Below are 12910 nucleotides of genomic sequence, written 5' to 3'. Positions count from 1 at the left end.
TTTAGAAGAATCTAGAAGGGGTTTAGGCATACAAGTGGATTTTGTAGGAAAATGCAAGTGGGAGAAATTTTGGTATTTTCAATTAAAATAAAATCATTTATTTCAATTAAATGGTGTAATTTGCATTTGGATAAATATTCAAATAAATATTAATTTATTTAAATGAGAAAATGAAGATAAAGCATTTAAATGCTTGAAGACTTTGAGGGAAACCATTAAAGGCTTGAAGACTTTAAGGAAAACCATTAAAGTCTTAAGAAGACTATAGAAGGAAGCCATCAAGTTTGAAGACTTTAAAGCCATCAAGTTTGAATACTTTAAGGGAAACCATTAAAGGTTTCAAGTGGGTGAGGATAAATAGGATTTTAAATAAATAATTTATTTAAAATAGTTGTGCAACTTGCTTTTGTAGGAAAATACAAGTGGGTGGAGGATAAAGGTGATTTAAATAAATTATTTATTTAAAATAATTGTGCAACTTGCATTTGTAGGAAAATGCAAGTGGGTGGAGGATAAAGGTGATTTAAATAAATGTTAATTTATTTAAATGTGAGAGGTGGGATTTTTGGGGGATTTAAATAAATATTAATTTATTTAAATGTGAGAGAATATTTAATTAAATAAATATGATTTATTTATTTAATTAATGGTCTGAATTTGGTTAAGTGAATTAAATCAAATAAATTGAATAATTTATTTAATTAATAGGAGAATAGGGTTAAGATGAATTAATTAAATATTAATTTAATTAATTATTAATTGATGGTTAAATAATCAAACATATCAAGAGAGATTTCAAAAAGCATGAAAGAAGTTTAACAAAATAAAAGAAAGGAGAAGAGCCTCCCTAAGATGCTTCCATGATGCCTTTTGATGCTTCTCCCTTGTTTCTCTCCTCTCCAAGTCCCAAATGAGTGTAGCTCTCAGCTTTTAGCACTAGCCATGGATGCCATATGGAGATTCAAGATGGTTGAATATGATAAGCAAATACTATGCAAGAGTAGATAGTGATGCTATGAAAAAGCTCTATGCTAATGCCAGTATAACAACAATACTCTAAAATGCTTCCCTTTGCTTGAGGAGAAGGGTTCTATTTATAGAAGAAATGGGGAAATGAAGGGTTAAGATTGAATGGTTTAATCAAGGGCCAAGTTTGAAAGTTGGGGATCCATGTGCATAATTGGCACCAATAAAATGGTGACAAGTGTCAACATAGGATTGGGTTGAGAGAAGAGGTTGGAGGCATTAAAGGCCTGAGAAGACCTCATGGTTATCTAGAAGGTAAGGGTCAAGTCTAAATTAGGATTACCCACTGGATTAGGAGTTAATGCAAGGATAAACCTTTGTGCAAATGATTAAGAGATAATCATGGTCAAAGCATTAAAGGCTTGATGAGACCCTTGGGTTGGGTAGAGGTTGAGTCAAAACAAATGTTTTAACCATGTGGGAGGGTTTGAGGTAACCATTAATGGTTATTGGAGACTTTGGGGATTAAGTGGTTGAAGGTTGAAAGCCTTCAATGGTTATCAAAGACTTTGAGCCATTTAGTGGTTGAAGGTTGGAAGCTTTCAAAGGTTATCCAAAACTTTGAGGGTTAATTTGTTGAACACACAAAGCATTAATTGCTTTTCAAAGACTTTGGAGTCTTTGAGAAGTGACTCCAATTTGCTTAGGAATGTGACAATATTTAAGGGATGAATTTAGGCTAATTAGGAAGGGTTTAGAAGAATCTAGAAGGGGTTTAGGCATACAAGTGGATTTTGTAGGAAAATGCAAGTGGGAGAAATTTTGGTATTTTCAATTAAAATAAAATCATTTATTTCAATTAAATGGTGTAATTTGCATTTGGATAAATATTCAAATAAATATTAATTTATTTAAATGAGAAAATGAAGATAAAGCATTTAAATGCTTGAAGACTTTGAGGGAAACCATTAAAGGCTTGAAGACTTTAAGGAAAACCATTAAAGTCTTAAGAAGACTATAGAAGGAAGCCATCAAGTTTGAAGACTTTAAAGCCATCAAGTTTGAATACTTTAAGGGAAACCATTAAAGGTTTCAAGTGGGTGAGGATAAATAGGATTTTAAATAAATAATTTATTTAAAATAGTTGTGCAACTTGCTTTTGTAGGAAAATACAAGTGGGTGGAGGATAAAGGTGATTTAAATAAATTATTTATTTAAAATAATTGTGCAACTTGCATTTGTAGGAAAATGCAAGTGGGTGGAGGATAAAGGTGATTTAAATAAATGTTAATTTATTTAAATGTGAGAGGTGGGATTTTTGGGGGATTTAAATAAATATTAATTTATTTAAATGTGAGAGAATATTTAATTAAATAAATATGATTTATTTATTTAATTAATGGTCTGAATTTGGTTAAGTGAATTAAATCAAATAAATTGAATAATTTATTTAATTAATAGGAGAAGAGGGTTAAGATGAATTAATTAAATATTAATTTAATTAATTATTAATTGATGGTTAAATAATCAAATAAATACTAAGTATTCATTTAATTAAGTGGACAGATTTATGTGACTACAAATAGCATATCATGTAAATTTATCCTCTGTAAATTTTATTCTCTGTAAAAACCCCTCTCTTTAGATTCAATTAAAAAGATTGATTTGATCACCATTTCTCTTTATATAAATAAAAATCAATTATATAAAAAATTAGGTGTGGGGGGCTCGCAAGTTCCTTTATCCGCTCCCCCTTCCCTTTTCAGTTATTAAAATTTTAATTTATTAAAGATAAACTTATTTATATTAACTTTATAATATAAAAATTGTTTTAGTTTGTTTATAATTAAAAAATTATTAAATTTTGATTTGTACTAGTTAAATTGCAATCAACCTTTTTTTATAAACTTTACTTGTATTAATTAGTGGAAATTAAGACTATTAATATGAAATTTTAATTGGATTAATTTAAATTTATATTATAAAATTCGATCTATGGGGGGTAGTTTATTATTGAATAGTTTATGAATAAAATTTTATTAATAGAAAAGTTGTAATTCTTTCACCATTAAAATTAGATTATTAAAGGGGATAAATTTGGGGATTAATTTCATATCAAATGATTGGGGCAATTATTAGAAGAATTGATATTAATGAACCCTTCAATCTTGCGAAAACAAGGGAACTAAATTCGTAAAATGAGTTATAGTTTAGACTCATCTAATTAGTTTTAGATTTAATTGGGTTATTTGGTTGACATTTTTATTCTATTATTAATTTATATTGATTTAGATTGCCTAAAGAGACCTCCTCTTTAAGTAATCATAGCCACCTTAGTCAATTGTTTATTTCAAGCAAATGATTCAAATGAACATTGTTAATCTTTCATGTAAGTTTACATTATTATTATTATCAAGCAAGTTACATATTTACTTCTATCATGCAAGTCACTTAATTATTGTTTCCACGCAAGTTACATATTTATTGCTATCATACCAAATACATATTTATGATTATCATGCAAGTTGTATAATTGATGTTACCATAGTCCTTCTCATTTTGAATATAAATCTCTTAGTAGTAGTAGGTTGAATATCGGATTGTTCTTTATTAGATTCCAAGATGCAAAATAAACAAGGTATTTAGTATAGTCAAACCTAATAATGGTCAAATTTATTTTCTAACCTTAAGAAAACATAAGATTAGTAAAAGGGGGAAGTTGCATTTAATGTAGGGGTGAACCTCATAGTAAAGCTTCATATAATCTACATGGTATAATCTATGTTGATAGAACATTAATATTATCAAAACTGAAATCATTCTACCATGCGACTTGTCTTAGCTTGTGAACCTCAAATCAGGTTTTCGTCTTTCGTTGTAAATGTCTAATGAAACTTTGTGAGTTATAATTTATTATTGTTGGATTCTTGCCTTAATATGGGTTTTGAGAAATCCAGTCCATGATCACTTAGAAGATTAAACAACAATTTTAATTGAGGAAGATCTAGGAGCAAACCTTAGCTCCCATCTAAGAATTTGAGATTGATAAAATTATTAAATATCCAAGGGTTAAATTGCTTCAAGTGGGAGGGTTAGTTAGTGATGCACTGCAAAAAGGACAAGGTTAAGATAAACAAACACCTAAACAAGAAACAACAAGAGTCGATTGTTAGGTGTTAGAAAATCATAAATTAAAAACTATCCTAAGCAAGCATATCAAGAAAGACACTACTAAGCAAAAAGAAAGCTTAAAGAATCTACAAAAAGCAACTAAGCTCCTCCAAATGCTCTCTACCATGCTGGTAGCTTCTCCTTCCTTGTTCCTCTCCTCTCCAAGTTCCAAAATAGTGTAGCTCTCAGCAGCTTTTTGCACTATGGATGCTTATGGAGGATTGAGATTGAAGTATTTTGCTCTAAATGTGAATAAAAAGCTAATACTAAGCTATTGATACTAAAAATGATTTATTTTAACCAAAATGACAATATATGAGTTGATTGTGCTAAAATGCTCTCTCAAAATGCATATAGCTTAAATGCATACAAGTTTTCAGGATATGGATTATGAAGAAATGGGCTCTATTTATAGGAAAAATGGAGCAATGGATGGTTGAGATTGAGTAATCTCAACAAGGGTCGGGATTGAATGATATTCAGTCCATGTGAGGGCTTTCAACCCAATCCCAAGATGACAAGTGTCAACATGAGAGGGGTTGAGAGAAGAGGGAATAAGCATTAAATGCTTGACATGACCTGGGAGTTAACTTGGGGGTTAGGGTCAAGGTTAGTTGAATGAATAAATTCTTTATTCAAAGAATAAAGCTTTTATCCAATGGATAAACTCTTGTGCAAAGGCAGAAGGGATAACCATGGTCAAAGTAATAAATGTTTGAGGAGACACATGAGTGCAAGTTGAAATAACCATAAATAGTTATGTAAGAGTCATTAATGGTCATGTAAGAGCCATTAGTGGTTTTGGAAGACTTTGGAGGTTAAATTGTTGAACACACAAAGCATTAAATGTTTTTCAAAGACTTTGAAGTCTTTGAGAAGTGACTCCATGTTGCTTAAGAATGTGACAATAATTAGGGGATGGATTAGGTTAATTAGGAAGGGGTTAGAAGAATCTAGAAGGGGTTTAGGATTGCAAGTGGATTTGGTGGGTGAGGGAAAATAAGATTTTTATTTAAAATAAATTAATTTATTTTAATAAATGTGTGCAAGTTGCATTTGTAGGAAAATGCAAGTGGGGGGGAATAAATGATTTAAATAAATATTTTATTTAATTTATTTAAAAGAGGAAAAAGGGGGATTTAATTAAATAAATAGATTTTATTCATTTAATTGATTGTGAATTTGGTTTAATGAATTAATTAAAATAAATTGAATAATTTATTTAATTAATAGGAGAATGTTTGAAGATGAATTAATTAAATGTTAATTTAATTAACTGATGGCTAGTGGATTTTTAATCAAATAAATAGCAATTATTTATTTAATTAAGCTGGACAGATTTGTGTGACTACAGTTAGTTATCTCCTTATAATCTTGCAAAGGATTTGGCATTGGATCAAGAGCAACTAGAAACAAATTACAATTATTTAGGAACTGTTTGTATATTGATTAACTAGAATTATTTAGGAACTTTTTGTATATTGATTAATTGGAATTATTTAGGAACTTTTTGTATATTGGTTAATTAGAATTATTTAGGAACTTTTTGTATATTGATTAATTGGAATTATTTAGGAACTTTTTGTATATTGGTTAATTAAAATGGATTGATTGGAATTGTTTTCATTGGTTAATTAAAAGTAAATTGATTGCGATTATTTGAGAATCATGTTCATATTGGTTAATTAAAAATGAATTAATATTCATAACGGTTGATTAAAACTAGACCGATTGGTATTAGTTAGGAGCCTTATTCATACTAGTTAATTGGCAAGAAATTCGTCCCCCTCCTAACCTCATTTTTCAAACATGGGTAATGTGGTTATCAAGATCTTTTCCCTTCAAGCAAGTAGGCACTAAATTGGTTGTTAACCTTCTTGCAAGCAATTCAGTATCTTTCATGTATTAAGTGCTTATTAAAACTATAACAGTTAGTAATTCAAATCATTTTGTAAGCTATTTCTTACAAGTATCCTAGCTTTCAAGAAATTGGAACTTTCATGTATTTAGTTCAAGAATTAGAATTTTATTTTTATCATAGTTTCTTTCACGAGAATGTTACTCCAAGGTAGTTGATTTATTTATTTTTTGTTCTTGTCAAATGTTCCTTTCGATTATATCTTATTTTCAATATCAAGCAATAATTTATTTTCCATGTAATAGTTTCATAATTGTTAAGTAAATGATTATCCAAGCTTTCATGAACTTATGGTTCATTCCTAGTTAGATAACTAAATAAGTGGAGTTGAAACCAAAACCTTAGCAACGTTCAATATCTATGGTGCCTCTGGGTCACGCTTATGGGTAATGTCATCGTGTTGAGCTACCGCACTTAACGCCTAATAAAGCTGTAATAATGACGTTTGTGGCATCATCCCTATAAATCGCCATGAAGTAATAAGGGTCATTTGGAAGTTAAAATCAAAGGGGCGGGTAATCCCCCTTGGATCGATAATCTAAAGAGATTAATTTTTAAATGAATTTACATTCAATTAGTTAAACTCTAGAAAAACCCCATTACGATTCAGATGTGTGTGATGATTTTGGAAATTTATTTTATCTTGATGGATTTTGGAAATTGATTTTATTGGTTAAGGGAGACGTATTTAATAGGAAATAGGACCTAGTTGTTTTAGGCCACAAGTATGAGGCCACCTTGAGCCTTTTTTCTATAGAGCTACCATCGTGGCTAGCAACCGTAGAGAAACTGTCTGGGACAATGACCCTAGAAAGGGTTGCGTATGTTGGTATTTTGTATGAACTTGATTTTTGTAACTTTGGCATTTGACGTCAAAGGGGGAGAGATATCTATGGAAAAACACATTATCTTTTGAGGAGAGATTGGTATTGAAAATAAATCTTTGGATAAACACATGTTGCTCCCAGGGGGACAAATTGTTGGTATTTTGGTATGGTTTTGTCATTGATGTCAACACCTACTGAAAACTAGTACTTTGGAGATCCAACAACATTCACCGGCAAGCAAGTAACTATTGCACAGTTACTGGTATATGGTTCACCGGTAGAATATAATGTTCACCGGCACTTGGAATGATATGGAAGACACTTGGTAATGTCAAAGACATCATGTGGACACTTTGTTTTGAAGAATTGATCATTGGTATATTCATATTTGCATATTTTCTTTTACCACCAAATAGGTCCAGGGTTATCTAGGGTTACACCAGCAGGTTTATCTTTTCCAGATCAGCATGGCACGCTATGGAGATGATTTATTATTGTTATAAATGCATTAAGCCGACATGTTTAATCCATTATTGCATCGGATATTATATTGTATGTAAAATGTTTTTATTGTAATATCTTGTAGAGCCGACCTACTAAAATTGGTCTTAGGTTATGGTATAAATGTAAGATCTTATTTGTAAGATCAAAGTGTGGAATGCAAAAAAGAATTGAGTGAAGATATATGCGAGATTAAGCAGAGGTATACATGAAGACATCATTTGAAGGTGAAGCTAGGTTTTTGTAGAAGCATATCAGCATTACACCGGTATTGAATCCAGCATATGAAGATGTTATTTTGTGCAGTACATTCTTATTGGATTTAACCATCCAACTGTAGTCAGTGTGACTCCCATTTTGTGATTGAGCAGTGAGCTCTAGGTTGTTGGCCTTTCTGCATGTGCAGACCCCATTTATGTACACTTACTATCTGCAGTAGTATCATCTAATTGTGGGTAAGGTTTCCCACCGTGGTTTTTCCCCTTACAAGGTTTCCACATACAAAATATTGGTGTTATGTGTTGTGGATGACTCTATGTTTATGTTTCATGCATTAATCTTTATCGGTATAGCAATTCACTGTTAACACTGTCTACTGGCACACTTAACTGGTTTACCGGTATTAAGCATTAAGTTGGTTAATTGGTTTTTGGTTAGAATTTATTAGACAACTGATTCATCCCCCCCTCTCAGTTGTCTCTGGGACCTAATAGCGTACCCACCAAACAATTTACATTAAACCATAGTTAGAAACCAGAACTACATACTTTACGCCTTGATCCCGTGTCGAAACAGGTATGTAGGCAGTCTAGGGATGGAGTTGTCCCTTATACTCAGGCGTTCAAGGATGGGGATTAGGATTTGGTTATGAGTGAGTAGTTGGCTCTCGAAGCTCCTTGGTCTTTTGAATCAAATGGTGTAAATACTAATTGAAAGGTTAAAATTAACTCAATGCACACTCAGAAGGAATCTTGTATGGATTCACTTGACTTCTCGAGGCTTTAGGCCGAATTCTAAGGTGAAACTCAAGCTTGTTTATTTTATACTCCTAAGGATGGCGACCTCGGTGCACTCCTAGTAGGAGAGTGGAGAGTGTAGTCTTTAGAGAGTGGCTCAGGACCTAGATGGTCTTGATGAGTCTAAAGTCTCTGGCCAAAGCATATCCTATTCTTATGAATAGATGCCTACCTTGTTTGGGTAGATGCCTATCCAGGCTTGGATAGATGAAACCTCATGTCCCGTATGGACAGATGCCTAACCCGTATGGTTAGATGCCTAATCCGTATGGTTAGATGCTTAGTCCTATATGGATAGATGCCCAACCCATATGGTTAGATGCCCATCTCGGTTGGGTGGATGCCTATCCCATTTGGATAGATGTACCTGAGTATGTGATTGAATCAAACACAATTAAGAATATGTAAGAATAAGAAATCAATATTTATATATCTAAAAAAAAAAATTAGTTGAAATTTTGGGTTAAGTGGGTTGTTACAAAAGCTTCCACAGTCATTAAGTTTCCATGGTCCATTTTACTCTGCTTGAAGGCTTCTAAATTTAACTGTGTTTCTCTTTTTGAATCAACTCTATTATTTCAAAAAGAGAAACACAATTAAATCTAAAAGCCTTCAAGCATATCTTTAGAGGGTGCCTTTTAATCTCTTTTTCCTTTCAACACTACTATTTCCTATCTTCTCAATCACTAGGAATGCTTAAGATGAATAAAGGAGCCACATATGCAAATCAAAATATAAATCATTCAACTCTAAGTCAACTAGAGAATTGAAAAACCTACACTTTTATCATTACTAACACAAACACTATTAAATTATATAAAATGACTATATATATATAGAGAGAGAGAGAATGAATGCAAATTACATAAAAAAGTTGCAATTAAAAACTCCAAGAATAGAAGCAAGAACAAGATAGACTACATCTAATCCACATAGACCAACCAAGTGGGACTTACAACATTACAACCAATAAGATCAATTTGGACTATATGTGTTGTTGATTTGATTTTTATGACCAATAAGACAGTATACAACTATACTTGCATATAATCTTGTTATTAAAATCGATCTTGTAATCAAGCTAATGTATATATATTAAATTCCAATATTCATATTTAATTGTCTATCATTATCAAACATATTCTCTATTTTCCTTCTTCACAACCCTTTATTATAAACAATAATAAAAATAAATAATTTTTATTTTTTTTATCATTTCTTAGAATTTTAATTATTTTGAATCAACTAACACTTTAAACTTTGAAATTTCATGCACAATCTTGTGGCTCGTGATAACCTACCCAAAATGCGGATCTCACTCAACTTTGCATTGGGCGGCTCGTGACAATATCTCCAATTGTGGACCCCACTTAGCTTTTTCAATAATAAAAAACTCATTATGAAATTTATTTCCAATAATAATAATAATAATTAAAGAAAAAAACATTCAGCGACTTTAAACAAGTTCAACATTCACAAGTATTTTGTAGGCGTTTTAAATATATATATATATTTTGTAGCCCATGACTAAGGCTAAAATGGCTATATAAATTGTTCGTTAAACCGTTATACACGTGTGCGCAGCTTATTATCTAGTCCAATGATGAGCTGTCAACTTTATTATACATTATAATTTATAAATGTTACGTTTCCCAACGTTCATTTTGAGCTCCGTGCTTGCACTACCTGTTGACTTGATTGACTAATTTATTATTTTTACAACTTCCCAAAAATTTACATCAAATATCGAATTGACACCCATGACGAATACGACAATAGTTTTTAAAGATGATCCTCAATATTTATTTATTTATGATTATACAGCTCATAAGATTCCACTTTCCCTAAGTTATTGACGGTGATTTTAAAAAAAATTTGATGCCCAACATTCCTCATCGGGAAGTGTTTTAATGTTATAATAGCGTGGAATAAGTTCTCCAAATATAGAGAAGATTTAGATCTCTAACATACGTCTCTTTTTAACAGATATCTAATATCTCTTCTTTATAATTTTAATAAATCATTTATTCATATGTTGAATATATAGTCATATCAATCATGTCAGACTAATAAATTATTTTCTATTATTTTATGTTAATTTTATTTTTTTAAATATGTAATTATTTTAAAGAGTTATATTTCTATTTAATATTTATATTAAATGAAAATAATTTTTTTCACGTGTTTCACTTTTTTTAAAATAAAATATTTAGTAGTTTAAATTATTAAGTTGATGGAAGAAATAATTTTATTTTATTTTAAAATTAATTATTAATATAATAAAATATTTCAATTTAAGTCTTAACTTATAATTGTAATTAAATAAACTAAGAAAAGATCTAATTTAAGTATGAAGGTGTTCTCTATATGAGCTTTACAAGTTCAATTGGAGATACACGATCTTAGAGGCAATGCAAGACAGACGTTTGAACGTTTACAGTCCATTAGATGGAAAAACAACAAAAATCCTACAATATTTTATTTATATTAAATCTTAGAATTTTGTTTAAAAACAATTTCATATGATAAAATACAATATTTGTAGAATTAAATATATAATTTTTTTTTATTTTAAGTTGATTTTCTTGTTAAAGTGATTTTTAAAAAAAAAAAATGTTTTTTAGTTAATATATATCTATTTGATATTTGATATATTTAATTTACCAATTATTTAAAAATTCTAATATGAAATGATTTACATGCATAATAGAATAAATTAGAATTGAAAGTTAGTTTTAAATCTATATTTTATTCTTTAACTAATTCTAAAATTATAATTACTCATTGTTGAATTATTTTTTAATAAAAATTTAATTTAATTTAATTTATTTGTATTAGATAATAAATGTTTATAAATTTTATAAATTGCAATTTATTATATTTTTAAAGTTAATTGTAATCTTAAAAAATATTGTTGTGATTTGATTAATAATTTTAGATCCAATAATACTTAATCCCACATAGAAATAGAATTGTACTTAAAAGCACTTAAAATATTTATTATTAATGCCAAGTTTATAATAATCCCGACCACAACCTTTATAATACTTAATTATGGTTTAATTATAGGTCAATGGTAGAGAACCAATTTAAAAAGAAAAAACCACAATTATAATTAAGTTATTAGACACAATACAATATCTAAAGATCTGATCTAAATAATACGAGAACATGCCCTAACTAACTACATTATGCAACATTTAAGATATGATAAATCTTTAGGTTTGGATTTGGATTGTAATTCAATTAATGCTAATGGTGTTTGTAATCTATTAATTATATTTTTTAGGTACATGTTTTATTAGTATTTTAGTTCTAATAAATTTAAAAAAAATTGTTTTAATTTTTTTAAATTATTATTTTTATTAATATTTGAGTTTTTGTATATTTTGACTATGCATTTAGTTTATTCTATTTTTATTTTAATTTTAGATTTAAATTTAATTTTTTTTTAATTATTTATCTTTTTATGAAATTACAAATAATAATTAAAAATTGTTAAGAGTTAATTTAATTTATAATTATTTATCTTATATAAATTTTAATGGATTGTAAGACAATTATATTTTGAATTTTTTTTTAATTTATATAATACATTTAATTTATCTCTCCATCGCCCTCTATTTCTCTATTTACCCTCTCCCTCTTCTTCTTTGTCTCCCTCTCCATCTCCACATTTCTCTCTCTATCCCTATCTCCTTAGTACCTTACCCCTCTCTCTCATCTATCTTTCTCACTATGCCTATCTCTATAACTCCCTCTTTCTAGATCCTTATCTCTCCCTACCTATACATCTCCCTCTCTCTCATCTTTGTGTTACTTCCTCTTTCTATATTTCTTTTTTTCTCTATCCTCTATCTATATATCTCTCTAAATCTTTCTCTCACACTCCTTGTTACTCCTCCCCATCTCTATCTCAATCTCTCTCACACTTTCACACACAGTCCTTGTTCTCTCTCTCTCTCTCTCTCTCTCTCTCTCTCTCTCTCTCTCTCTCTCTCTCTCTCTCTCTCTCTCTCTCTCTCTCTCCACCTACATGTTTGGATCCCTATAACTAGATGCATAGTTCATTTTAAGCAACCACTTCTTGATTGAGACCTTGGTTGCACAAACAACATCAATTTTTAAATGACCTACCAATTGAACTTACATACTAAACAAATATATGCAAAATACACCAAAATTTTCCCTAATTGACCTTCTACACCTCTTCGGTGTACCCATTGCACACCAAAGTGTGATTGCTAGTTCTATTATTTTTAACTTGTGACAACTCTAATTTTTTCTTATTTTTTCACCATGGCATTCTTAGTACTCTAACTAGTTATTAATAAATTGGTTTTCCACCAATTACAAGATTTTATTTATTTAGTTTTAAAAGAAAATTAAATTTTGTAAGTGAATTGTTTTGGCCTAACTCTAAGCAACCTTTTTGACCTTGTTTCTCAGCCCTTGAAGCCTATCTTGTATAAAGTCAACACCCTACTTTGGTTGATCTTTAGTTGTTTAGA

Source organism: Cryptomeria japonica, chromosome 10 (assembly GCF_030272615.1).
Source record: "Cryptomeria japonica chromosome 10, Sugi_1.0, whole genome shotgun sequence".
Lineage (NCBI taxonomy): Eukaryota > Viridiplantae > Streptophyta > Pinopsida > Cupressales > Cupressaceae > Cryptomeria > Cryptomeria japonica.
The sequence above is the reverse complement of the archived record's forward strand: the minus strand, read 5'-3'. Positions refer to the sequence as shown.